The sequence below is a fragment of the Marmota marmota genome, unplaced genomic scaffold (assembly GCF_001458135.2).
Source record: "Marmota marmota marmota unplaced genomic scaffold, marMar, whole genome shotgun sequence".
Classification (NCBI taxonomy): Eukaryota; Metazoa; Chordata; class Mammalia; order Rodentia; family Sciuridae; genus Marmota; species Marmota marmota.
In genome coordinates, this window is record NW_025999900.1 from 19,713,697 (window position 1) to 19,740,955 (window position 27,259).

The 27,259-nt window shown below is 35.0% G+C and overlaps 1 long non-coding RNA gene across 1 annotated transcript; it reads right to left on the reverse strand.

Annotated features, from left to right (window-relative positions):
* Positions 1-609: 609 nt before the first annotated feature.
* Positions 610-11,828, reverse strand: LOC125615164. Its single transcript, XR_007345712.1, has 3 exons — positions 11,632-11,828; positions 10,012-10,014; positions 610-623 (listed from the first exon to the last, which is right to left on the reverse strand). It is a non-coding gene; the product is annotated as an uncharacterized LOC125615164 (long non-coding RNA).
* Between the last annotated feature and the right edge of the window lie 15,431 nt (positions 11,829-27,259).

A 27,259-nucleotide genomic window follows, 5' to 3' on the forward strand; every position in this document is an offset into this window, starting at 1 on the left:
GCAGAGAGGCCATCAACTTTGAAAGAGGTCAGAGTCTAAGAACTCAATTATTGCAGCCTGAACAATTCAAAAGAAGACAGTTCTATGTTTATAATATTAAAAAAATGAGCAATTGATTGACTATGACCACAAATCAAACTACCATTCATATCTGGATTCTTTGTGCTCACATGTGTAGTTACTACCAACTCAGCAGAGTAGCAACAGGGGGAATGTCACTGGAGGCTAGCATCTAAGAAGCTTGCTTCAGTGTCATCACCAATGATGCAACCTACATTAAATGCATGCCAGAGAAGTGCAGAGGCAAGAAGATCTATATTATTTCAGTAAAACAGGTCCCTAAGAGCCATAATGTTGAAGAAAAAGTGTTGTTATTTTTGGTGGAAAAATGATTATTTCCTTAACGTAAATTTTGACTGTAATATCACCAAGAAGGTTAATTGCTTATGTTTATGCAAATTTTTATGTATGCTTTTCCCAATAATTTTTCCAGAAGGGACCAAAAACTCAATGAAGGATGAGTGAATACATTTTTACAGACATTGGCAGAGAAAAACTAAAGTTTATAGAACACAAAGTAGTAATGTCCATCATGGAAAATTCTGCCCCCACACACACTCTCCCTCACCCCCATGTAACCTGAAGCAATGTCTGCACTCAACTCTGCTTTGCCTTTACATATTAGGCCAACAAACATTGTGTGGCTGAATGTGTAGAGATAGAGAGGGTGAGACTATTTCTTATGGCAGAAGATTAAGTTCTCCTAAGAGATGCTTTTTGGTGAGGAGGATTCTTTAAGGAAAAATTAAAGTCCAATTTTTAAAGGAAAATTGGACACTCAGAGAGGAAATCTCAACTTACAGACAAGATAGTTAGGGTATCTTAAATACATTACATTGTGCACATGTAATATAGTACCTCTGGTATATATTTCAAAATAGAATTGCTAAATTATATGTTATAGGCATTTTTAGTCTTAACTAATATTATAAAATTCACCAAAGGGAAGCAACAATATTGTGGATGAATGCCAGAAGAGGAAAAGAAAAAGTCATGGTCATACTTCTTGGACCAAAGAGCTTATTAAAACATAGATGCTGTGTCCCCATGTCCAGAATTTCTTATTGGGTAAGTCTGGGATACAGGGGTGCTTGAGATTTTACATTTCTAATAACTTCTTAGGTGAAGCTGAAATTGTAATGCAGTCCCCACATTTAAGAACACCTCCACTTACACTAAAAATTGGGAAAAAGAAAAAGCAGCCTTGACCACGAGTGTTAACAGCTCAGCCTTGTGGTCGTATGCAAATGATTTCAGAGACATCAGAATAATTTGAAGTCACTCTCTATCCATAACAAAGAAGACAAAACAAAACCTGTATATAATTGTGCTTCAACAGACAACAATTGGATCTCAGTACAAACTACAAAAATGATCAAGGCACTTCCTCATCTGACTAACATTGAGTGACTGATTTTTCTTCATTTATTACAATTTTAGGCTTTCATTCTTTCTGCCTCCTATTTGAAAATTTCCAGCCCAGTTTTGCCAGGACAATGGGGTAGGTTCCAGACAAGCCAAAGAACTGCCAGAGACAATATGGGAGGTGTATGGTTTATCGGGGAAAGCTTACAAGACATACAGCAATAGCTACTTCAAGAAGAATTCAGTGGTGACAGGCTGACAGCATCTCTGTTTCTCATGGTATTCTGCAAAGCAGAGCCTCCTTTGACTCATAGTGTTTTGACCAGTGGCATTTGGAGAAGTGACATATACCCTTTCCACAGTGCCCTCAATTCTGTGCCTATTCCCACTCAGAGAGGCTGCAGAAGCAAAGATAATGTTTATCTGGTCTTTCAGATCAACGCTGGCTCTCATTATTTTCTTAACTTTGCTAGATTTTTGGGAACAGAAAGTGGCATTCATGAACAGAGTATTTTGTTCTCCTCCTTACTACTTACATTTGATGGTCAATGACAAAGGTAACCAATAAATGGAGGGGTGAGGCAATATGTACATACGTATGTACATATATACCCTTGGAATACTACCCTAAAAACTTATTTTAACATTAGAAATATTAGACATATGCCCTGTAGAAATAAAATGAGGTAATTTATAAAACACAAGAAAAATAATTACTAGATATCCAAAAATACTGTCAAATTGAGAATACTATTTTACTTAGATTTTTATCCAGTGTAAATATTATATAATTTGCTTTGAAACTATTTGTAATACTTCATGCTTTTCACTTTGAATGTTCTATAGATTCTCATGTTATTCAGTGAAAATTAACTAATCTATAAAATTGATAGGAATATTAACTAGTGTACTATTAATGTCTATATTACATGATCATTTCCAATCTTTCAGAATAGAAATTCAACAGATATTTTGGTGTGTGTGTGTCTGTGTGTGTGTCTGTGTGTGTGTGTTGTGTGTGTGTGTGCTGGTAATCAAACCTAGGGCCTTGCACATGCTAGGCAAGTGCTCTACCACAGAGCTACAGCCCCAACCCCTCAACAGATATTTTCTAAAGCACAAATAATCTTAGATAACTCCAAAATCTTAATTTGACCATTATTGTTCCCCTTACAAGCGAATTTTCTTTATTACAGCTTTCCAGAAACATTTCTGTAGAAGAAGAAAAAAAAAGTACAAAGAAGGTATTCTTCCATTTAAGCTTCTTCCTTTAAGTACAGGGAAATAGTAAATTTTATTGTGTGACTTCTGTGATTTGTAACAGAAAAGCAGCTGTTTGTATGTCTTACATGTGCATTCACATATGCTGCTGTATACCCAGAGGACTGTCTGTAATGGTTTCTACTGCTTATGACATTTCATTTGTACAGTGTCGGAATAAGAAATACATGGATTTAGTGTAGTTGTTTTAATATTCTGCTGAGTTTGACTTACTATAGATATGCTAAAGTTTTTTTTTTTACAGCTACTATTCATCATTGACACTTTTGATTGTTACTTTTTGTGTTTTTTTAATCATACTTTTTGTTTGTTTTTTTGTTTTGTTTTGTTTTGTGGTACTGGGAATTAAATCCAGGGCCTCATGCTTAGAAGGCAAGCACTCTACCAGCTGAGCTATATCCCCAGTCCCAAAATCTTTTTCTTTTTTTTTTTTTTTTGTGTGTGTGTGGTGCTGGGGATCAAACCCAGGGCCTTGTGCATGCAAGGCAAGCACTCTACCAACTGAGCCATATCCCCAGTCCTTTTTTATCATACTTTAATAAGCATTATATTAATTTTGTAAAATAATCAAGAAGTTTTTTTATTACATTTTTCCCCAAGCTCAACCATCTATTTAATACTGAAATTCTATTATCCAAAAGGTAGAAAGAAATCTGTCATGCTATCATAGCTATTTTGACTATTTTAAGAATCTTTAACAATTTTTATATTGTTTTTCTGGTAAGAATAATCCTAATTCCAATTAAAGCAACTTTCCTTGAAAATATCTATATTTTTACCTTTATTTTATTAATGAGTGATACATAATAAAAATGTTTATGTCAGTGATGCCCAGTGGTTTGGAAAATTTTTTTCCCACATTAAGCTTGTTTTCAAGATTTGAGCTTCTTCCCCTGGCTGTCATCTAAGGAATAAAGAACCATGTGCTCATGGTTAATAGACTACAAAGTCCTGTGGGTAAAGAAGAGCCTCTGCATGTGAGCAGCACCATTTAGAAGCTATCAAGAGAAACAGAAGCCCAGGGCTTCACAGACATTTGGCATGGTGATCTTTCCCTCCCCCTCTGTTTTGTTTTTGTTATAATACTGAATCTCAAGAAGGACCTGAGAATTTTGCAATATAGTTCTTTTAGGACTCTCTTCACCAAAAACAATTATCCAGAACCAATCAATCTTATACAGTGCCACTGGAAAATTTTACCCCTCCAGACTTACCCTAGAAGAAACTCTTGGGTGTGAACTCTGGATTGAATCCTCTATGAATTCATGTGATCCTACCCTGATCTTCATGGGCATGGGCACAGTAATCCTCACCCAGGTGTCTGGAGGGTCTCATCCCTCTCTGTATCCTTCTTTTGACTCCTTCTCCCATGGACCCCTCAGTCTCTTTTCCTTCTCCTTACCTAACAGCTCAATCTGTCCCTATTTGTCAATCACTGTGTTTCAATCATTCTGTTCTATTTTTTAAATCATGCTTTTTAGGGTACAACTAGAAAGAATTTCTGATAGATGACTAGAAGAAGAAATGTGAAACTCCACACTATGTACAACCACAAGAATGGGATCTTAATTAGAATAAGTTGTACACCATGTATGTATAATATGTCAAATGCACTCTACTATCATGATCATCTGAAAATAACAAATAAAAAATAAACTGACTTAAAATGTTTTTATCTTTCTCTTTTAGCTTTAGGTTGAAATTCATAAAAGACAAGTAGACATCAATGCTGAGAAGAATGGCATTTAGTAATCCACGGTCCCCTAGATCTGCTCCTTTCCCCTCACCAAAATCATTCCTTTTAGTCTTTTCCTATTCTGGTCTTGGGTCTCATGTGAGTAAGAAATATATTAGTAATTATAATAGACACTATATTCTCTTGAACAACAGTGCAGTTATTTCTGGACACTATTGATTCAATGCTTGGGAAGTGAATGGATCTGCAGATCACTCGGAATTGCTTCAGGAATATCCATAGAAAGATATTCTCATCTGATGCTGCTTCATTTAAAGAAACCAAGATGGGTTTCCAACTCTTCATCAGCATTTCTCACTCCCCTGCCCAGTAGGAGGACACAAGAAAGCTACAGATTAGCCCTTTCAAAACCCTCTTCTTTATGACCTGATTTCCATTTTTTTTGTAACTTTTTGTAACTCTTTCACTTGTTAGATGAAAATTGGTAAATGGTTTTTTGATGGTGTGCTTCTTTGCTTGTCAAGAAGGAAAACTTTCAGGAGGTCTTGCATTCCTACCTTCTTCAGTTATATGTATACATCAAGTATTAATCAGAAACATAGAACAATTTATGTTCTACATTTGAGTAGAACATAAACTCTAGCATGAGTTTCTCACTTCTCAAATTAGTAGAAGAAAAAATTAACTATTTTACACATGTCTTTGTTTCCTTGAGTATTTTATTCCTTGGATAATTTGAGTCCTTTCACTCTATTGTTGGCATGACTTAATCCTATTTTTCCAACTTAGGGAACTCATCACTGCTACTGACATTGGCCCTTTATTGTCTATAATAAATAATTAATTTAATGTTTTCTTACGGATCATCAAGAGAATTTGTTTTTCAAAAGAAAAATTTTAAATAGTGGTTTAAAATACACTACTTACTTAAGAGATTAAAAATTAGCCTACTGGGCATTAGAGATTAATACGTTTTCAGTAACATTGCTGCTTTTAATAATTAAAAATCTAAGTTTGGCTTGTCAAAATCCAATTAGATTAGAAAGTAATGGAATAAACTACATTTCTCCAAATTTATGCCATCTATATATGTAATAAACACAGTATCTCTGATTTTTTTTTATTTGTATGTGGTACTGAGAATCAAACCTAGTGCCTCACACATGCTAGGCAAGTGCTCTTCCACTGAGCTACAAACCCAGCCCAGTATCTCTGATTTTTATAAAATTAATGTCATACATCTTTTCTATTAAACATGCCTTTAAGGGCATAAAGAGCACTTAATTTAATTTACAAGGATTAGTTTGAGCATCCTTCCTTACATGTGATATCCGTCAGTAGGTCCAACTGATGCAGCATTCTGAAGTAGAGACAGTTTCCTGAAAGCAGCCCTAGGTACTCCTGAATTCTCACAGGAACAGTAGGAAGTTATAAAGAGACAAACCCAGATTTAAGCAACTTGAAGTGCCTGTGACCAGAAAAGAATTAAGAGATCTCTTAAAAGTATGTTATTTTCATTCACTACAATTTTTAAAGACTTCTGAGAAATGAAAACACATGTTTCTAAGTTTATAAGCTGGCTAAATTAGGTTAATCAAATGCTTCATCACAGGTACATAAGCATGAAACCAAAATATTCAGAATATTGTTACTTTAAACTCTCAAAAAAATTGAAACATTCACTCGTAACTGTGTATGATTTTTTAAAAATCCTTAACTCTTTAATGATTTTGAACTAAGAAATAGAGAAAAAAAATGTTCAACTACTCATTACAGAAGCTAAGGAAGAGACATAAATCCTTCCCTGTGCTCCTAGACAATTGTTGACTGCAAAATTTAATTTTACAATGTTCCTAAACTTTTTTTCACTGAACAAGATTAAACAAGCAATAAGCCAAAATGAATAATATGTGTCTCCTGAAAAGTTGACTTGATAATTCATAAGTCATTGAAAAATTAGTCTTGACATCTCAGGTAGCCTCATCAGGTAGATGGACCAATGAGGGTTAGAGGCCTTACTACCTGCAGGGTTTAGGCTGGGAAATGCTATTAAAAGACTTTGTTCTGGGCCTGGGATTGGGAGTCTTGCATAACACCTGGGTTTGTTCACAGGACTGTGTGATTCCTCACTACTGGAGAACAGTGGATATAGTAGTCTGAGCTAATGCTTGGTCTAAAAAGAATTATTTGCACAATGTCTACTGTCAGCCTCACATATCCAGAGGAAACATGCCCAGTTTCAACATTCCATTCTGGTCCCATGGACTACCAAGGGAAATTAGAATTTTGCTCTTGTCTTCATTTTTGGTAACCTTATCCAAATCAGTATGCCTCCTTTTTTTCATCTATTATTTATGGGGCACGTTTTTTTGTTTGTTTGTTTGTTTGTTTTTTATGTTGGCATTCTGCCACCAACTAAAATATACTTTCATTTTATGTCCCACAAAAACTTATTGATAGATACATTTAGCTGGGTAGTAAATTTCACTGGAAAAATCAACTCCAAAATATTTGAGTATTAACAAACATTAGTACTTCTAACAAGCTCTCATTACTAGCTTTAAGAGGAGGTCTCATTTTTCCTACAGTTGAGGATGAAGAAAGTGAGACTCTGGGTGTACAAGTGACTTGCCTGAGTCAGGAGAATATTTGGAGAGCAGCAGTCTCTCCTGCCTCCACTTTTTTTTGGAGGGCAGGGCAGGGTGGTAGGGGGTACCAGAGATTGAACTCAGAGGAACTTGGTCACTAAGCCATATCCCCAGCCCTATTTTGTATTTTATTTAGAGACAGTTTCACTGAGTTGCTTAGTGCCTCACTTTTGCTGAAGCTGACATTGAATTCAGGATCCTACTGCCTCAGCCTCCTGAGCTGCTGGGATTTCAGGCATGCACCACCACACCTGGCATCCACTTCTGGCTGATCTCTTCCTGGTCTCCCATCATTTGAACTGAGACTGAACTACCCGCTGACACTCTCCTGACTTCTTCTTATTCAGTATCTATTTAGAATAATGTTTCATTTAATGGAAAATAAAAATAATAGTGGATGTTCATAAAATCATTGTCACCCTGCTGCTGATGATGTTCCCTTTATTTACAAGTTGTTCAAGTTTATTACTTTATTTTGACAAATTTTTTTTTATGCTTCATATTCTCCACACCTGGCAGCTCTCCCTGTTTTATGTGTTCATGATACCTGATAAGCATGGGGTCCTTGGATGTTGGCTTCTTCATATGATGGAGGATATTGGAATATATACACTTAATTTACTTAAGTAGTTTATCATCATTTTATTGCCTTGGTCCTATTTTGTTTGCTTATTTGTGTGTTTGGTACCAAAATTTTGCAAGTAAGAACTTTCATTGATTTAATGTGTAAAGGGAGTAATTAAAAGAATACTGGATAGCCTATGTTTTGGATATAGTTTATATGCATATCCTTTGGGTTCATGGGTTGAAATTTAACATCCATTGTGAGGTACTAAGAAGGTAGAAACTTAATTCAATTATAGTATCTAGAGGTAAAGCTTATCAGAGGAGATTAGGAATAGATAAAGTTATCAGGTAGAAACCTTATGATTGAATACTGGTAGATATATTAGAAGAGGGAGAGAGATCAGAGTATGTATACACATACACACACACACACACACACACTAAACACAATTACACAATACATGCTCCTGTGTCTTGCCATGTAATGTCCTACAGCATCTCTGGACTTGACCAGAAAGAAGCTATCACTAGATACAGACTCTCAACCTTGGATCTCCAGGATAACAAGTCAAAATAAAGTTCTTTCTGTTAAAACTTACTAGTTGGTGATATTTTGGGTTTTAGCAAAAGTAAACAGACTAACAGTTGGCTTACAGAAATGCTGGGAAAGCAGGATACCTCTGGAAAGGCTCAGAAAAATTGAGAGGCCATTCATCTTGACCCAGAGCTGAAGGCACTGCTGCTACTGCCACTTAGCACAGGACTTTGGCAGCATGCCCACTGCAATATGATGGACCACAAGTCCAAAGACTGGGGTGCTGGAGGGAACCCAAACCCAGATTAATTTTTTATTCCTATAAGGAATACACAATATCCACTGAAATTCTCAGAACATCCTGTCCAGTAGGTCAAGGGTCAGCAAACTTCCTCTCTAAACTTATTTTAGGTTTTGTAGGCCATATAGTATCTGTTACATCTACTCAATGTAGCCTAGGAGGTGCAGAAAGAGTTATTAGCATGAACTGTTATGGCTACGTACTAATAAAAAATCATTTTTGAACACTGAGATTTTATTTTCACAGAAGTTTTACATGTCCCAAAATCAACCCCCCAGGTTAATTTTCTTTTCAAATATTTTAGACGGTTGTTCACAAGCAATTAGTGTTTATTGAAGTTAAAATGTTTAAAGGAATTCTTCAGGCTATTAACTTTAGCCACAAAATCATTTGTCTTCTGTTCACAAATGAAATATATTTTAAACATTTTTAAGGAAGTTTGGCTCTATTTTATAACATTAAGGAAACACCTTTAAGTGTTTCATAACACTTCTCACTTACATGAGTTTGCCCATCCAGAAAGAACATATGCCTCATCCCAGTTAATTGAAGTTATTTAATATGCAGTTTCAGTTGAGTGTGAGACTTGAAGTCCCAGACAAGCATACTGAGGATTATCAATGAGCCGTTTTTAAAATAACTATTATATTTTCATCCACAACAGTTGAAAGGTGATTATCTAATCACAGAAGCATGTAACTTCCACCTAGGTTGATCGGTGGAGTGGAATTTTTTTATCTCTTGTTCTTAAAATGTATGACCATATTTATGCATTTATTATTAATGGTCCTTGAAGAGATAATGGGATCCAAAGGTTTATTTTCAACCAAAAGGCAAAGACCTTTGAATGTCATGAAATACTGCTTTTTTGTATTTCTAGAATCAATAAGAATAACTCTTATTATATTCCAATTGAATTTAGGATTGTTCACACAGGTTCAGCTGACTTATGCACGTAATCCTGAAGTCAGTCTCCTAAAAAGCCAGCCAAGATGAACAGTGAGATGTAATATTCAGAGGTCTGCTCTCGGTACAGTTTTTTTTTCTTCTACTGGCAAGTGCCAGTATATTGCACAAAGGCATCTGTGATTCTGAGTCAGTTTCTTTCTCCACTTTAGTCAAGCAGTCACAGACATGTCCCATGAAACCTCAGCTATGCACTGAAGGAGAGACTCTAGTGTAGCAGAGAGATATTTGGATGGTCCTGCTAACAGGAACAGCTTGACCTCATCTCTGCCCTGCAGTAAGGATGCTGGTTGTCATCGAGTTTAAGGAGACATGACATGATGATCACAAGTTGCTCTGCTCTACTTTGGATAATTCATTAGTTTATTTCAGGTGCAAAGCCAAGCAATATTTCTGAGGAACAGAATACTTACTTATCCAAGAAAGACAGACATCACTTTAAGACCCTAGGGTCTTCTGTGTTTTTCATATTGTGTTTGTTACAAACTCCATACAACATCACAATCCTCAGGGCCTCAACTGCCCTAAGATCCAGTGAGCCTTAGTGATAAATTGGCATAGTTGGTACTGCTGCCTGGATCTACTAATGAACTTTCTTAACCAATCAAATTTGTAGCATTTCAGGGCATGAGGTTAAGAAAAGAGAGAAAGAAAAGTGCTTTTATATATTGCATCCAAAATATCAAAGATATATACCCAATATTTTTCTTAGAAACAGAACTGATTACTCACTTTAGTGGTAATACTCATATACACCATTAAAATAAACAGCAGAAACTTTATTGAAATATGTCTTACCAAGTCAGCTTTATTCCTGTCACTTTTTTGCTCTCCAGTTTCCATAATCAGTATATTATTAAAATACTGAAGCAACATGATTTTGGGGGATAGTGGGAGTGTCAAGGTCACCAAATGTGGCACAGAAGTAAGTGATCATTGCAATCTAAGATATGATGGTGAAGTGTACTGGGTGAATACAAATTACTTTCAAGGCTCAAGTTTTATTGGAATAGAAATTGAGATCACTAGTTGCATTTCAATGGCTAAGACAGTATCAATTTGATCCACACAAACAATATTTAGAACACCAACTATAATTGAAATCTCTCCAAGATTAGGCTTAAAATAATCCATCATCATTCATTGTATTTCATTTATCTTGTATAATTAGCAAACTGGAGTATTAAATTGTAATGGGTTACAAATAATCACATCAGAATATTTCAAGCTTTGACAGTTATATAATCTCTGTCATTTAATCAGCAATGTATAATTACCTTTTCATTTTATAACCTGTAGTACTTTGGTAAAGGGGAAGATCTGGGGACCTATTCTAAGACCTTCCAATCTATGCAATGAATGTGATGGTGCTAATTTTGTCATTGTCTGATGATATTTGTTCATTTATATTATACACTCAAACACTGAGAATGGTATAGGATTTATTGGAAAAAATAATAAAAATAATCTCAGTGTGCATTTTTAGTGTGTATTTTTAATCTTATTACTAGGATTTTCCTTAAGTATACTTGGTCATCTTTCCTTCAAAGACTAGAAATAAAGAAACTCAAGTTTTAGAATTGGATGAACAGTCATGATTCTTAAGCATTATAATTTAGGACATGTGTCTTTTCCCATAAGGTGGGAATTAAATAGGGTCTTCACATACTGTACATCTACTGTCATCGTAGAAGTCTCAGTTAGAACAAATTACTCCACTATTCCTTTTATTATCATACATGCCCTGATGAGTATTATGTTAATTAATGAGTGAATACTGATAAGGAAGTATGCAGAAGTGAGTTCAATTTTACTTCAAGATGGAAATTTTGCAGACATTTGTAAAAGTGAAGTAATATTCATACGTGAAAAATAAAAAGGACAGAAGCTGAGATAAGAGGAAAGTAGAGAATCCTGGGCTAACCTGAGCCAGAGCTTCTCTGGAAACAATAGTGGTGGATCCATCAGAAAATTTCTGACTTCTAGTGTTAAAGTCGTGTTTTATGTCTAGGTCAACCTAACTTACATATTTGTTTCCTGAGCTACAACTCGAAGAGTGCCGCGTCCGGCCAAAGGAGCCGAGTCCGGCGAGGGACGGCGAGGTTAAAGGACACAGGACACCAAGGTTCTTCATCCAGGAGACAACTTTTATTTTTTCTACCCCCCTTTTATATATCCTCCCACCCTCAGGGTTAAGCACACACACACACACACTTTACAGGAAGCGGTCTCGAGCAGCCTTAGGCAAACTAGGTCAGGTTTTGCAGGTCGGTCATGCAAGGCCCAGCTGGGCCAACTAATCAGCAAGTACAATCTGTCCCAGGCTCTCAGGAGGGCAGATAGACAGGAAGCCCACAGGGCTGACAGAAAGCCCACAAGGCTGATTCATACTTCAGTGGTACTCGCCTCCACATGCGGAACAAAGAGCAGGAAACTTACTCCCGTTCCAGGGCCAGGGGCTTCACCACAGAAGAGCAATAGTTGAAACATTCCAGAAAGACAAGGCCAGGTGAGCCCCTTAAAACTGCTTTTGGATGCAGAGATTAGGTATTCCTTCTATTTGAAAGATCCACTATGCGATGGGAGATTCAAAATGGCTGGATAGAGATACCCAGCTTCATCTTCTCCTTCACAAAGAACCAAAGTAAAAGGTGTACAGTGCATTTTTAGGTGATTGTGAGAGAGTGAGAGAACACAGGAAATAAATGAGACTGAAACATCATAAGCCTCAAAGAGCTGGGACAGCAGCATACTAAGAGAAAAAATCCCAACATCTTCCACCTTGTTTAAATAGCTGGGCAGGGGTTGGGAGAAATTCTCCCCTTTGCATAAGTAAGCGTAAGAGTCCCAACAAACTCCATCAATATGGATGCAGGTGATATATGCTACTGGAAAGTTTCACCATCCTCATTGGCTTCCAGCCCATATAAATAGGCAATTTGAAATTTGAACAGTAGTCCCCACTTTGGAAAAAAAAAAAAAAAACCTTCTGTTATCACCCAATAAACAAACACACAGTGTGCAGTAGCCAGGAGCTGTTTTGAGAGGTAAGCTGCTATTTGATTCAGGGCTGCTCAGACACCCCTATCTGTTCCCATCTCTGTTATCCCAGACATTCCACTATACTGGCTTGTGGGTAGCTGCTTCAAAAACTCAACTTGGCCCATCATGGTGATGGTGACCTCAGCCTACTAGGTGTCCTACACTATAGAAACATGTTACAACATGGAAGAGAACAAGGGTACCTTCAAGAACCAGAGGCCTGGAGACTTTCCCACTGAGACCAGGGGTATAGTCAGCTGTGTGTGTACTCATGCCAATGCCTACACTGAAGGCAGGTGCTCTCATAATTCCTGCCATTCCTCCGCCCAGCACCATGGTCAGCTGCCTGTTACTGACAGAGTCGGGAGAGATCCTGGTGGTCCTCCACTGCTGCCCTACTGCTGGGGGAGTGGACCATTGAGTAACTCCCTGGCTCCAGTCATTGCTCTGCCCTCTGGCACACACAGCAAAGGGATCCTGAGAGGAAATTTTCTTGATTCTGTGTTCCATTCCCACTAATGCCCAACCAATTCAGCAAAAATAATGCATCAAAATCCCCAACACTCTTTGTAATGGTGTGTTAACCACTCTCTAATTCATTTGATCAATAGATAATATGACTGATTGGATTGCAATGGTATGTGCTTCTCTACTAGGAATTAAGTACTATTATCTCCTCCCCACAGAGATACAGTAAGACCTATTTCATTCTGTTATAAGCTCATAGTTGGTAAAGGAATGCTAACATGAGTTTCTGCTTCTGGAAACAAAAATAGGAGCTCAAAAGAACAAAAAACTAGCTACCATTAGGGAAACTTCCTCTCCTAAAGCTTATGCAATTTTCCCCTACGATTTTGACATAAATCTTTGAAGAGTTTTAGTAACAGGTAAAATATAAAATTCATATTTTTGTTTTGAAAACACCAGAAGAAATTCTTCCTAAAGTATTTACAGTGATAACAAATAGTTAATGTTTATTTACTCTTGAGTGTTCACTGTTTCAACCATTTTAGACGGTTTTCCTCATTAATCCTCACAATGATTTTATCAGGTGGGTACTATTATTTTCCCTGTTATACGAACATTGAAAATTAGAGTTGAAATAATGCTTAATGCAACACAAATAATAATTTATAAGTCTAAGTTCCAAACCTAGGCATTCTAGTTCTCAAGATATTTCTATTTGATGACCTAACTTTTAAAAGGATAATGCAATGCTATCTTCAGTGTGACACTGTAATTATACTTGGGAATCAATGAACCTCACTATGTGTGGGATGATATCCTAAATGCTTCACATAGATTTTCTCATTAATTCTCAAACAAAGCTGTGGTGGTGTCACTAATTTATAGATGAAGGAACTGAATGAAGAGTTTGAAAAGTTAATGACCCAAACACAAACAAATGATATTAGCATTGTTGTTTGTAACTATTAGATTAGTTGAAGCACCTAACAAGGAACAAGAGAAGTTCCTTTCCTAGGGTAAAAAAGGAGTATAAAAGTGGGGAGTCTGACACATGCAGAAAGAATCTGGAGAAAGCCAAGACCAGTGACAGTAATAAGTTGTCTTATGTTATAACATTAACTCATTCCAGCCTGCACCCATTCAGGACAAAAACCTTTGGTTTACCTCTTTTAGTAAGATTCCTGGCCTATGCTCTATTTCATGAGTTATTTCACCATCCACACACAAACACTTTTTATTTCTTATTTATTATATTAAATTGAAAAGAAAATGCTCTGTGCTTTTCTATTGAGCTGTATTGCAGGTTTTTCAGAGTTTATGTGCAATCCCTCATTTTCTCTTAATACTAATGGAATTTTTTTAAAGGTTATCATTTATGACAGGTACTTTAGATATGGGTGACACATATCACCTTTGAAACTCTATTATTGCTGCCAATGTTCAGTAAACGAATATAATAGTATAGTGAGGGAGATAAAATGAATTCTCCCTTCAGAATAATAACTAGCATCTTTAAAGGACTTTGAAACTCATGAAAATCCCGCAATATGGGTAATATTATCACCACACTTTTATAAATGAAGCAGTTTACTCTGAGACTCACTTTGTCCAGTTTGAGAAAACAATGGCAAAGCAAAAAGCTTGAACCTTTTTCTTATAAGACCCATGCTTTGTGCAAAACACAATGCAGTTCTCTTCAGAGAGCAGATATTGCACTTCAATAAATAAATGGTAAACTCCCGGTCACAGGATGTGTTCAAATACAGCAGAAAAATTCCTTGGCAGAGAGGTGTATGGGCCTCTAGCTATAGATGGACTAGATAGTTTCCAAAGTGCCTCTCAGTTCTGAGAGGCTGTCAGATTAAATGTAATATCTCTGTGAATCATGACTATCTCAGTCAAAGCCACATGTTCTGTGCCTTTTTGACTCTCAGGTTATGAGACTGCAAACTCAATGTAATACATTTTCAAGTGAAAAAAAAAGTAGTTTAGATTTGGTTATGATTTAAAGTTTCCAAAGCACTTCACATCTGCAATGCGGTTGCATTTTTGCCACAACTTATGCATGATAGAAGACATTTGTTTTAATTTCTTTATAATGAATTTGAAAATTAAGTCTCTGTAAGGAAGAAAGTGATTTAGCCAGATTTCCATAATTAAAAATTTATAGAATCGGCGTTAGGCTTTAGTCCTTTCCTCTATGTGTTCTGCCTTTGCAATTTGTACCTGAAAAAAACTACTTCCCCTTCCCCTTAATTCTCTTAGAAATAGGAGAGAAATATCTTTAAAGTTACATTTCTCACGAACTGTCCAGTGTCTATTAAGTGTCACTTTGTTATCTGTAATTTTATGCTTGCTCTAAACCAGAAAAATGCAAACATTAACCAGGTAATGAACTGTTTTATCTCTGTTGCCAAATAGTCTATGTTCTATTTGCCTCCTTTTAAATTTGCTGCTTCAGTGCTTTGTGGAGAGACTGGGTCTTAATCTATAAGAGCAGGCTGCCAGCATTTAGTTGGAAAACAATTTGCCTTAGCCTTTGCATGGCTAGTGCTTTATATTTGAAATGGTATTGACATAACACTTATACCATTTTGATAACTCAACTGCACTGACAAGAAAAGTTAACCAAGGAATGAAGGGAGGACCAAGAGTATTGCAAGCACTGCTGTCCAACCAGGGGCTATGACAGAACAAGCTGGAAGCTCTGCAGAAAGGTGCAGAAAGGGGAGTCTCTATGAACCACCAGCTTGTGTGGGATTGGGAAGCATCTGTAGCTCTGTGGCCAGCATTCTCCTACACACTCTGTGATATATTCCTTGGGGTTAAAAAAACATAAGGGATCTAGACAGGAGCAAAGTTAATTCTACATTATTGAAACTCCCTTTTTCTCAGAGAAAGGAATCTGTTTATTGTACTGAGAGAGAACAATAAACACACATGAACACAACCTGATTCTTTACCTCCTAAAGGCACACAGAAACTTCTAATCCTTTTAGCTCTACCCGATTCTTTCAATGAACCTATACGCCATCTCTAGGGTGAGGTGCAATGCCATTCTAACTTAATGAGGGACAAAGAGTCTCCTTTTCCTACGCAAATGAAATCACCATTGAGCACTCAAAATTGTAATTTAGCAGATGCCTGGAAACTGCAGGTTGGTAATAAAGGTGAACATATGGGCAGTTGCTTCCAGGGATGTGAAGCTGCACAGGGGGAACCTTGAAAGAACAAATGCTGTGCACAGTGGAGAGGCCTCGAGCTGTCCCGCCTTGCGTGTTGAGTCATGTTTCTCAGAGGCTATTCTGTTTCCCGTAGTTTAATATTTTGCTGACACCTAACCTTATGCAGGGGACAGCAGCAGAGCCTGAGATAAATGAAAAGTATAAATAATAGTACATCTATATTTCACCAAGTTGGGAATTCAGAGTAGAGCAGGCGGCAGAAGCACATCAGTGAGATCATGCTGTCTCTGATCTGGCTACACCAGCATTAGCTTTGCCCCAAAATTCCACATCTCCTTCTCCCCTCTAGCCCTTCATTGTAAGAGGATACTGTAGTGGGCATGGAATCAAGTAAACTAAAAAAAAAAAAAATTGTCATCCTCACTGGAGATCAATAGATAACTAAATTTGCGATGGATTATTTCAGACAAAAATAGAAAACAATAACCACTTGCCTCATCTCTAGAATAGCCTTGAAGGTGGCAAGGGAATTTTAAGAGAGCATTTATGTGATACAAACACATTACTTATAATTTATTATTGAAAAATTAAAATAACACAAGCAAAATAGATATTATTTCTTAAATAGATATTATTAACCTAAGTAGATGAGATAATTGAGATAAAAAAATTTATAACTGGTCACAGATATATATAATAGCATCATGATAAATATTTCTAATCTAACACCCTGAACCTCTTTCTGCCCTGGAACTGCTTAGACACAGGGAATTGGATAATTATAGAACCCCTTGGGGCGCTCATGCCTACAACTCAGAAGTATGTAAGAGTAAATAGGAAGACCAAGTCTTTTCCAATGGTGGCTAAATGTGAATCCTTTTCATTCTTCTAGTTGCTAAACTTCATCTGAGAAGTCCAATAATCACATAGTCATGGTTTCTAACACGAATTTGCTTTTATCCTACCACAGAATTTCTAAACTGTCTCTCCCACTAATCTTTTGAATTGTAATGGTCCTAAAATGTTTTGGAAAAAAGTAAAAGCAAGAACAAATGAGGATATCATTTAGAGAATAGAAATAAGCTAGAGTAATATCCTATATCAAAGAGATAAATAATGAGGTTTTTTATTAAGACTTTAAATTGGCAATATGAGGGGATTGGGTTATTCAAATAAAGTTGTTATTGGAAATGCAGTCCCTTTACACTATTATTTTTTTTTTTTTTGGTACTGCAGGAAATTGAACCCAGGGACTTGCACATGCTAGGAAAGGATTCTCCTCTTAGCTACATCCTTAGCCCTTTAAAAAATTTTTTTTGAGTAAGGGTTCAATCAATTACCAAGATGGGTCTCGAATTTGTAATTCTCCTTCTTCAACCTCCTGAGTAGCTGGGATTACAGCCATGTGCCATAGTGCCCAGTTTCATGTTGAAATTTAATAGAGAAAACTGTATGACAGTGTCACATTGATAACAGTTGAAATGATAACAGAGGACTACTAGATCCCATCAATGGAAGACTATACAAAGGGAAAAGGCCTGAGGAATCTGAAATATTTCTAATCTAACAGCCTGAACTGTTGGAAAGTATGGGAGAAAATCTAGAATTGCATTTAAAAATTGGTTTTCAAGGGGGAGAGAGTAATCAGGTACAAACGTTAAAAAGAGTTGAATATGGAATGATTACAACATCTTCCATCAAAGATTAGAATGAATCTAATGATTTTAGAGCACAATATCATTAAAGTCATAGAAAATATTTCATGTTACAAAATTTTGAAGAGTAATAAGATGGTAGAAAAGTAAAATTGTATGAATCCTGGCCTTTGAAAAGTTTTTCACTGTAAGGGTCCGGCGAACGTCAGAGGAAGAGACCACCAAGAGACCTCGGCTCATGCAACAGCAAAAGGGGTTTATTGAGGATCCAATCCAGCGCGCTGGGGCTCCGTGCTCACTCAAGAAAGGAGAGCAGCCAAGAGCCCAGAGCAGGGGTTGTGCAATGCTTAAGTACACTTTTTGGGGAGGGCGGGGACTTTACATACATCACAGTCTCCTTTAACAAATCATCATACACCGCGGGAAAATTAAACAACAATTCTGAGACATGATTAGTACATTCATTGGCGGGAACAGGTCTGGCGGGGGTGATAGGTCAGTTCTAAAGCAGGGTACACATTCAAACTGATTGGTTCAGGCCCTGCGATGTCTACGTGCAAGGTCGCACAGAGTCCTAGGTTATTAAACAACCAGGCGGTCAGGGGGAATATTTACTGGGCAGTTCTGGTGAATTATCCTAACAGCTACAGGAATTTCAGGTTTTGTGTGTAGCATAGGAACTTAACAATACCTGGTCCTTTACATTTTAACTCAGGCCTTGCAGCTTAGAAACTTTACAATGCCCGGTCTTTTACACTTTAACTTTTACACTTTAACTTTAATTTCTTTTACCCTTACATCACTGATTTTGGCAAATCAAGGGAAAGCAGTTTTGAGAATGAAAAAAATATATATACTTGTTTGACATCCATGACAAAGAACCTAAAATAAAAGAAAAATGAAAGACACAAGAAACCAATTTAGTTAACAGTACACCCATGTTCCTAGATGGATTGGATAATGAGTACTCTCAGCACAGAAATGGGTAAGGAAGATTCAGCTTGAAAATGAGATGATGTAAATCTCTCTCTGAAGATAGTAGGAGAAAAGAATGGGTAAATGTTAAAAGAATAACTTTAAATGCCTTCAAATGTATTTTTTCAGAGCATTTCTATTTGGTCACATTGGTATTTGAAGCAAATTTGAAAGCCAAATAACTTAAGGAGAGTGCAAAACCTATACAGGCATTTCTGGAAAGAATGCCACAGACAGCTAATCAGAAATAGGATATAATCACAATAAGACCAAAATGAAAAATACCTAGGAAAAATAATAGAAAATTTGTAAAACCTATAAGTGAAAATTTAAAAGGCATAAGAATCGAACTTAATAAATAGAAAGATATCTAGTATTATTAGTAGGCTGATGCTATAGATACATTATTTTGCCCTAAGTTAATGTATATATTTAACATAATCCCAATAAATAAGATATTTTACAAAAGAATTATATAAACTAATAAAAGCAGAAAGATTAAAAAATAAGAGCAATAGAAAAGAGTAAATCCTAATAAATATTGAAATATGCAAAAACCCCTTAATTAAAACATTTTAGAAGGATATGAAAGACAGATGGTTCAGTGATAAATCATGAAAAATATTAGAATATACAGAACTTACATATTTGGGAATTATAAAATATCAAAGTAATTATATAGATGCATTAATAAATTCTATTAGAGAAAATAAATGACAATATTTTAAAAAATGCATTCCTATCTTATCCTTAAGCCAAAGTAAGTTAATAATAGAGCAAAAAAATGTAAAACCTAAAAAGAAACTATAAAATACTAGAAGAAAGCATAAGGGTGTTTCTCTCTCTCTCTCTCCACTCTCTCTCTCTCTCTCTCTCACTGTGGATTGAACTTGGGCATTTTTCCACTGAGCTACTTCCCTTGCACTTTTTATTTTTTGATTTTGAGACAAGGTCTTATCAAGCTGGTTGGGCCTCAAAATTGCTGAGACTGACCTCGAATTTGTGATTCTCCTGCCTCAGCCTCAGAGTCACTTGAATTATAGGCAGGTGCCACCAAACCTGGCTAAGAATTTGTTTCATATTCTAAGAGGACACAAACCTAGAGGCATAGTGTTTTTTATTTTTGTGATAATCTGTTCCCACAAACACTAATCGAGGCTTCCTTTTCTCCACATTCTTCAACTTTGTTCTCTTTGTCTTTTTGATAATAGCCATTGTGTGAAGGTATGCAAACAATACCTTACTCTGTTTTAAATATATATTTCTCTGATGACTGGTGATTTTGAGCTTATTTTCACATATTTGTTGGCTATTTGTATTCTTTTGAAAAATATTCAGATCATTTGTCCAAATTTTAATGGAGCTATTGGTTTCCTGGCTATTGAATTGTTGGAGTTTCTCATATATTTTGGATAATAACCTCTCATCAGCTATAGTTTGCAAATGTTTTCCTCTAATCTGTGGGGCACCTCTTCAATATTGATTGTTTGCTTTTCTGTGCAGAAGCTTTTCAATTTTATGCAATACCATTTGTCTATTTTTACTTCTGTTGTTAGTATATTAGAGCTATATCCAAAAAAAAAAAAAAATGCCCAGACCAGTGTTATGGAACTTTCCCTTTTGTTTTCTTCTAGTAATTTTATACTTTCAGTTTTTTGTTGAAGTCCTTAATACATTTTGAGTCGATTTTTATTTTTATGGTGTGAGACGAGGGTCTACTTTCATTCTTGTACATACAGTTTTCCCAGTACCATTTATTATAAATACTCATTGTTGTCTAATGCATTCATAAAAAAAGAAATTATCAAGTGATAATGTACTTTTAAATATTGAGATTTTAGTTGTTATAAGCATTAACTATGTTTTACTGTAAATGGTATTTTCTTATATATTTGTTTTGGGAAACTAAATATTAATATACATATTGAATCCTGGCATTTTAACCAATTATCTGTTTATCCTTTTAAATAATATGTTAAAACAATATGAAAGTCTATTTAGATTCTTTTAGAGTTGAGAACCCCTATCTTCCCCAAATATTTATCAATTATGACACAAAAAGAAATAGAAGTCAATTTTTGAGATAGTATTTTAAAATCATTCAGAATATTAACCTGTTTCTCAATAAAACCTAAATGAGCATATTTGAAATATAAATAATAATTGATTAATTGTGATGAGAGAAAAAGTATTGCTTGAACTTAAAGAAAAAAAAATCTGTCCTTTATCATTCTTGACTTGACTTTCATTTTTCCTCCAATCTCTCTTTTTGTAAAAAGTTTCTATGGACATAAAGAAAAATGACCTTTCTGATTATTTGGCTGGGTCTATCTTTTACAACGTATATTAGTTAGCTTTTCTTTGTTGACCTGACAAGAACAACCTACATGAGGAAAAATTTACTTTGGCTTTGGGTACCAGGTGAGGCAGAACAACATGGTAGAAGTTGTGTCAGAAGAAAGTGGCTCAGGACATGACAGTCATGAAGCAAAGAGAGCTCTGCTCTTTAGGGACGAAATACAAAACATACAAAAGGTATGCCCCTAGTAATCTGTTTCCTCCAGCCACACCCTACCTGCCTGCAGTTACCACCAAGTTCATTCATATAAGTACATTAAACCACTGATTAGGTTACAGCTTTCATAATATAATCATTGCACCTCTGAAAATTCTTGCAAGTATCACACTTGAGCTTTGGGGACATCTCACAGCTAAACCATAAAACACCTCATGCCACCTAGTAATATGCATCTCAAAATTTAATATTGTCTTACACCCCAATTTCACTTTTCTGGTTTTCTGTCTAATTATTGAGGGCTTTGTTCATTTGTTTTTATTTTAGGCAGAGTTGTTTGGTTTATTTATTTATTTTTTAAACTCCTTTTACTATTCCTGATGATTTACCTATTTGCTCTCATTTAGATTATTATTATATCCTCTTAAAGGTCAGTTTACTTTAAATCCTTCTTGTTTATTCATATTCTGACAGCGGTAGATTAATATGCTTAAATAGATTATCTAAAATCAAAAGTCTTCAGTGGAATTTTCCTAATTCCTACTAAATTAAATAAGTAATCCTTGTCTTATTTTTCTGAGTCCTTTACAAAGTAGCTCCACTGACTTCCAAATCTAATCTTACATTTCTTTTTCAGATTTTTATTTTACAACACTAGCAAACAGTGTGACCAGTTGTTATTTGGAAATATCCCACAATTTTCAACAGTTCTTTTTTAGCTCAAGTAATCATCTCCTGGAGTGCCCTTGTCTCACCCTTACCTTTAATCATTTCCTGTCACAAGTACAGCCATTCCTCAATCCTTTAAAATCCTTTTCAATTGCTTCCACACTGATATATTTTTTAAACTACTAGTATGAAGTTCACCTTTAGATTAAAGGAATTTCCCTTTTTTAAAATATATAAAGGACACAAACATTGGAACTTCACAATGATTGCTTTATATCTCATATTGAAACTACATATTAAAGTTTGAAACTACATTAAATATAAAAGAGTGTACAAGACTTAAATTTCTACTTAGAAGGCACATTTCTTAAGAGAAGTGCTATTTCTTTTTTTCTTTTTTTTTTTCACCTATTGTTGTGCCTCTTATCCAATTAAGAACTGAATAAACATGTTGTCAATTGGAATATATTTTACTAATGCAGAATTCATATAAACACTATTGCTGAAAAGAACATTGTACTCTAAATTAAATGGAAAGATTTAGAAGCTTTTATATATTCTATTTTTAATTAAATAACAATTTTATTTGACATTGTTTTAAGTGGGTATAAGTAAAACCATCTTATGCAATCAGAAAATTATTTTCATTGAATGTACCACAAACATAAACATTTTAGTTCAATTTGTTGACTAAATTCTTTGAATTTGCACTTCATTTGTTGAATTACATAATAAGCTAAGTTCTTTTAGCTTTTTATTGAATTATGACCTTATCAGGAAAGTGTATAAATAATAGCTGAATGAATTATCAGAAAGTGAATATAATGATGAAAACACTACTGTGTTACTCTGTTAAACAGTTCACCTTTTTAAACTTCCACATGTAAATGAGATCAAGAAGCATTTGTCTTTATGTACCTGGCTTATTTCACTTGATATAATATACTCCAGACTTACCCATTTTCTAGAAAATAAAACATTTGCTCTTTTTAAGTGGTAAATACCATTCCATTGTGTAAATATAACACATTTTCTCTATCTATTCATCCACTGATAGACACATAAGCTCTTTCCATGTCTTGGCCATTGTGAATAATGCTACAATAAATCTGGGAGCACAGATTTGAAAACACTCTTAAGTAGAACAATAAAGGGCACTAACTGGTCAGGTAAATATAGAAAATAATATCCTGTGTCCATCAACTGACTTCAGTACAAAGGTGAAATTGCAAATCACATAACAGAAAATATATCTGCAAGATACAAAACTAATAAAGGGTTTAGAATATAAAAGTATATGTATATTCACATGTATAATCAAGTAAAACTAAAGGGCTTAGAACATTCAATGAACATATAAATTAGATAAAACTAAATATAATAGAAATGAGCAAATAATTCTATAGGCACTAAATGAAGTATAGGTATTAATAGTCAATAAACATATAAAGATATGCTCATTAGTCATCAGGGAAATGTCACAATGAAATATCACCAAACACAACTGGATGGGTAAAATCTGGACATAAATGAATACATGAAAAATTAAAACAGGCAAAAGTGAACATAGCAAGAATGGGAAGCAATGGGAAATCTCATACATTAGTGGTAATACTAAAAACTAGTATAAAGACGCTAACAATTTTTGATACAGTAAAATAGTTCAATATCCTTGAAAAATTGTCATTCTTTATTATAACTATATGTGTGCCTCATTACTAAAGCATGTCATTCTTAGCTACATATCAGTAGTATTACCAAAGTACAAACCTATGTACTACAAAACACACAGGCACAAATGTTGGTAGTAGTTTAATATAGCTTCACACTGAAAAAAATTCAGACTTCCAGTTTCTATCAGATACACAATAAAATGTGACATATTCATAAAGTAACTATACTTGCATCTCTGAATTTATTTAAATAAACAAATGAACTTCAAAAATATGCTGAGCAAAAGAAGCAAGGGTAGAATACAGAAAACATGGTATAAACAATGGACTATATGCATACACACAACTGAATATTATTCATCCATACATTCTGTCACTTGTGACAATATAAATTAATTTTGAGATCACAATGCTAAGTGACGTAAGTCAGATGGGAGATTTAGTGGTATTTCATGATGACATTTCTCTCATGACTAATGAGATTGAGCACCTCTTCATATGTTTATTGACTACAGATACCAGTTTGTAAGAGCCTATTGAATTACTTTGATAATTTTTATTAGATTGAGTTTTGTTTGATTTATACATTTAAATAATCTCACTTAATGTTGAATCTAAAAAGCCAACAAGTGTCATTGCAGGGACTGGTGAGCAGAAGAAATGGGAAGATTTGAGTCACATGTTGGTACAAACTTTCATTCATACAATTAATAAGTTCTAGGAATCTAATATGTAAAATGGTAATTAGAATTAATAACCCTGTACTGTATATTTGAACATAGTGTAGATTTGATATTCTTGCTGAAGGAAAGAAGGAAGGAAGGAAGAAAAGAAAGGGAAAGAATGAAAGAGACAGAGAAAGGGAAAAAGGGAAAGAAAGAAAGAAAGAAAGAAAGAAAGAAAGAAAGAAAGAAAGAAAGAAAGAAAGAAAGAAAGAAAGAAAGAAAGAAAGAAAGAAAGAAAGAAAGAAAGAAAGAAAGAAAGAAAGAAAGAAAGAAAGAAAGAAAGAAAGAAAGAAAGAAAGAAAGGAAGAAAGAAAGTGCCGCGTCCGGCCAAGGGAGCTGAGTCCGGCGAGGGATGGCGAGGTTAAAAGACACACAGGACACCAAGGTTCTTCATCCAGGAGTCAATACCCTTTATTGCTAACACACTTTTTTTATACCCCAAGCAGCAGAAGTGGAAAACTACCCAAAAGCAGGAGGGAGGGGGGAGAAATTTAGTTTCAACATCTATTATTGTCAGGTACCGAAACCTCCCTTAACAATAAGTCCATCTGACCAGAAAAGGTCAAGGCATTCCCGTGGGATACATATGTCTCAGACGGACAAGCAGGAACAGAAAAACCGCAAGTTCGCCATGGCCTTGTGAGCTGGCCACACTGGCATGCAGAACAAACTAGTGGAGGTAGGGCTCCAGGGGCCAGGGTGGACCTGCTGCCAACAAGAAAGAAAGAAAGAAAGAAAGAAAAAGAAAGAAAGAAAGAAAGAAAGAAAGAAAGAAAGAAAGAAAGAAAGAAAGAAAGAAAGAAAGAAAGAAAGAAGAAAAGAAGGAAGGAAGGAAGGAAGAAAAGAAAGATAGAAGGAAAGAAAGAAAAGAGAAAAGAAGTTGGCTATCTGAAGATGGACATATTGACTAATTTGATTGTGGTCATGATTTCACAATATACATGTGTATTAAAGCATTATATTGTATAACTTATATCTGAGATTATTTTATACATCAATAATTCTTGAGCAATGCTGGGGAAAAAGAACAAAAAAATTAAAAACTAAGACTAAAATAAAATTTTATATAAACAAAAAATAGCTTCTTAATGTTTATGAAAAAAATCTTCCATAAACTACCATGTTTTAAACAAATTACTCATGGCCTATATTGAATACAATTTGAAAATATTTCCCCCCCTTGGATATTGGATGGTGTGTTTTCCACCACAGTTTTCAATACTTCCACCTTTTATGGTATTTTTATAGGTATATACTTTCATAAAGAAACTAATTCTTATAGCAGGCATTTAAACTGAAGTCAGTTAGTTCTTTCCCAATTATCAGTAGAAAATGATATATTATGACTTTGCTTTCAATTAAATTTTAATGGTTCTCTGTAAATTTTTAAAATCTGAATTATCTAACGTATACATTACAAATATTCTATTTCTTTCATTTGAGAAATCAGCTGCCAGGAATAGTTTGCCTTTCCCATGATGTTATCGTGGCAGTACCCTACATTTGTTTTTATTTTCATTATAGCATTATCACTCTGTTTTCTAAAACCAGAATTAATACCATTGTAAATGAAAGGTAGACATTACCATTTAAACAAAATTCTAGCTGGTAATGACATGTCAAAACAAATCTATGATTGATAAAATGAACACTAATCACACATATATAATTTATTTTGTTTTTCAAACATCCAAACAATGATGTAAATTGATAGCTAATGTCGATCACTGTGACAGAACTGAAAACTAATTACCTGAAAAGTGATGAAGTAAATCTTAAAAATATGAATGACAGACAAATTCTTATAAACAGTAACTAAATCCAACCATTTTATATATTTATCATGGAATCCACTTAGTGTAACAACTGAAAATTCATGAGTTCATAAGAAGCCCTGAGGAGCTGGTTAAAAGTACAGATTTCCATGTGCCCATTTGAGGATTCTAGTTCTACAGGCCTAACATTGGGCCTAGAAATCTGAGTATTATCTAGTGCATTAGAAGATACTGATATAGGCAGAATACAGAATTCACTCAGGGTCCAGCTTGCATGAGTAAATCTGTAAAGTGAATGGAGTCTATTACCGCATCCTTGTGTTTCCTCTTGCTTACTGTTCCTGAACATTTATAGTACTTGCAGACTAAGCAAGGTAGGTGGCAGAGATCTCTGCTAATCAGCAGTGATCCTCAGAACTTACATCTAATGACACAGCTCAGAAACTTCTCCAAAACTGTATTATTAAAAATACTCTGAGACCCTGCGCCTAATAAAAGAAAAAGTAGACCCAAATATTCATCATGTTGACTTAGGACCTGACTTCCTTGACAAGACTCTTAAAGTGCAAGAAATAAAATCAAGAATTAATAAATTGGATGGATTCAAACTAAAAAAGCTTCCTTTCAGCAAAGGACACAATCAATAACATGAAGAGAGAGCCTACAGAATGGGAGAAAAATATTTACCAGATGCACTTCATATAGAGCACTACTCTCCAGGGCCTATAAAGCACTCAAAAATAATCAACACCTAAATAAATAAATAAATAAATAAATAAATAACCCAATCAATAAATGGGCAAAAGAACTGAGGAGACACTTCACAGAAAAAATACAATCAATCAATAAACATAGAAGAAAATATTAATAATCTCTAGCAATTAGAGAAATACAGATCAAAACTACTCTAAGATTTCATCTCACTCCATTCAGGATGGCAGCTATGAAGAACACAAACAACAGTAAGTGTCGGTGAGGATGTGGGGAATAAGGCACACTCATACATTGCTGGTGGGACTGCAAACTGGTGCAACCACTATGGAAAGAAATATAGAGATTCTTCAGAAAACTTGGAATGGAACTACCATTTGATCCAGCTATCCTTCCCCTCAGTTTATACCCAAAGGACTTAAAATCAACATGCTACAGTGATGCAGT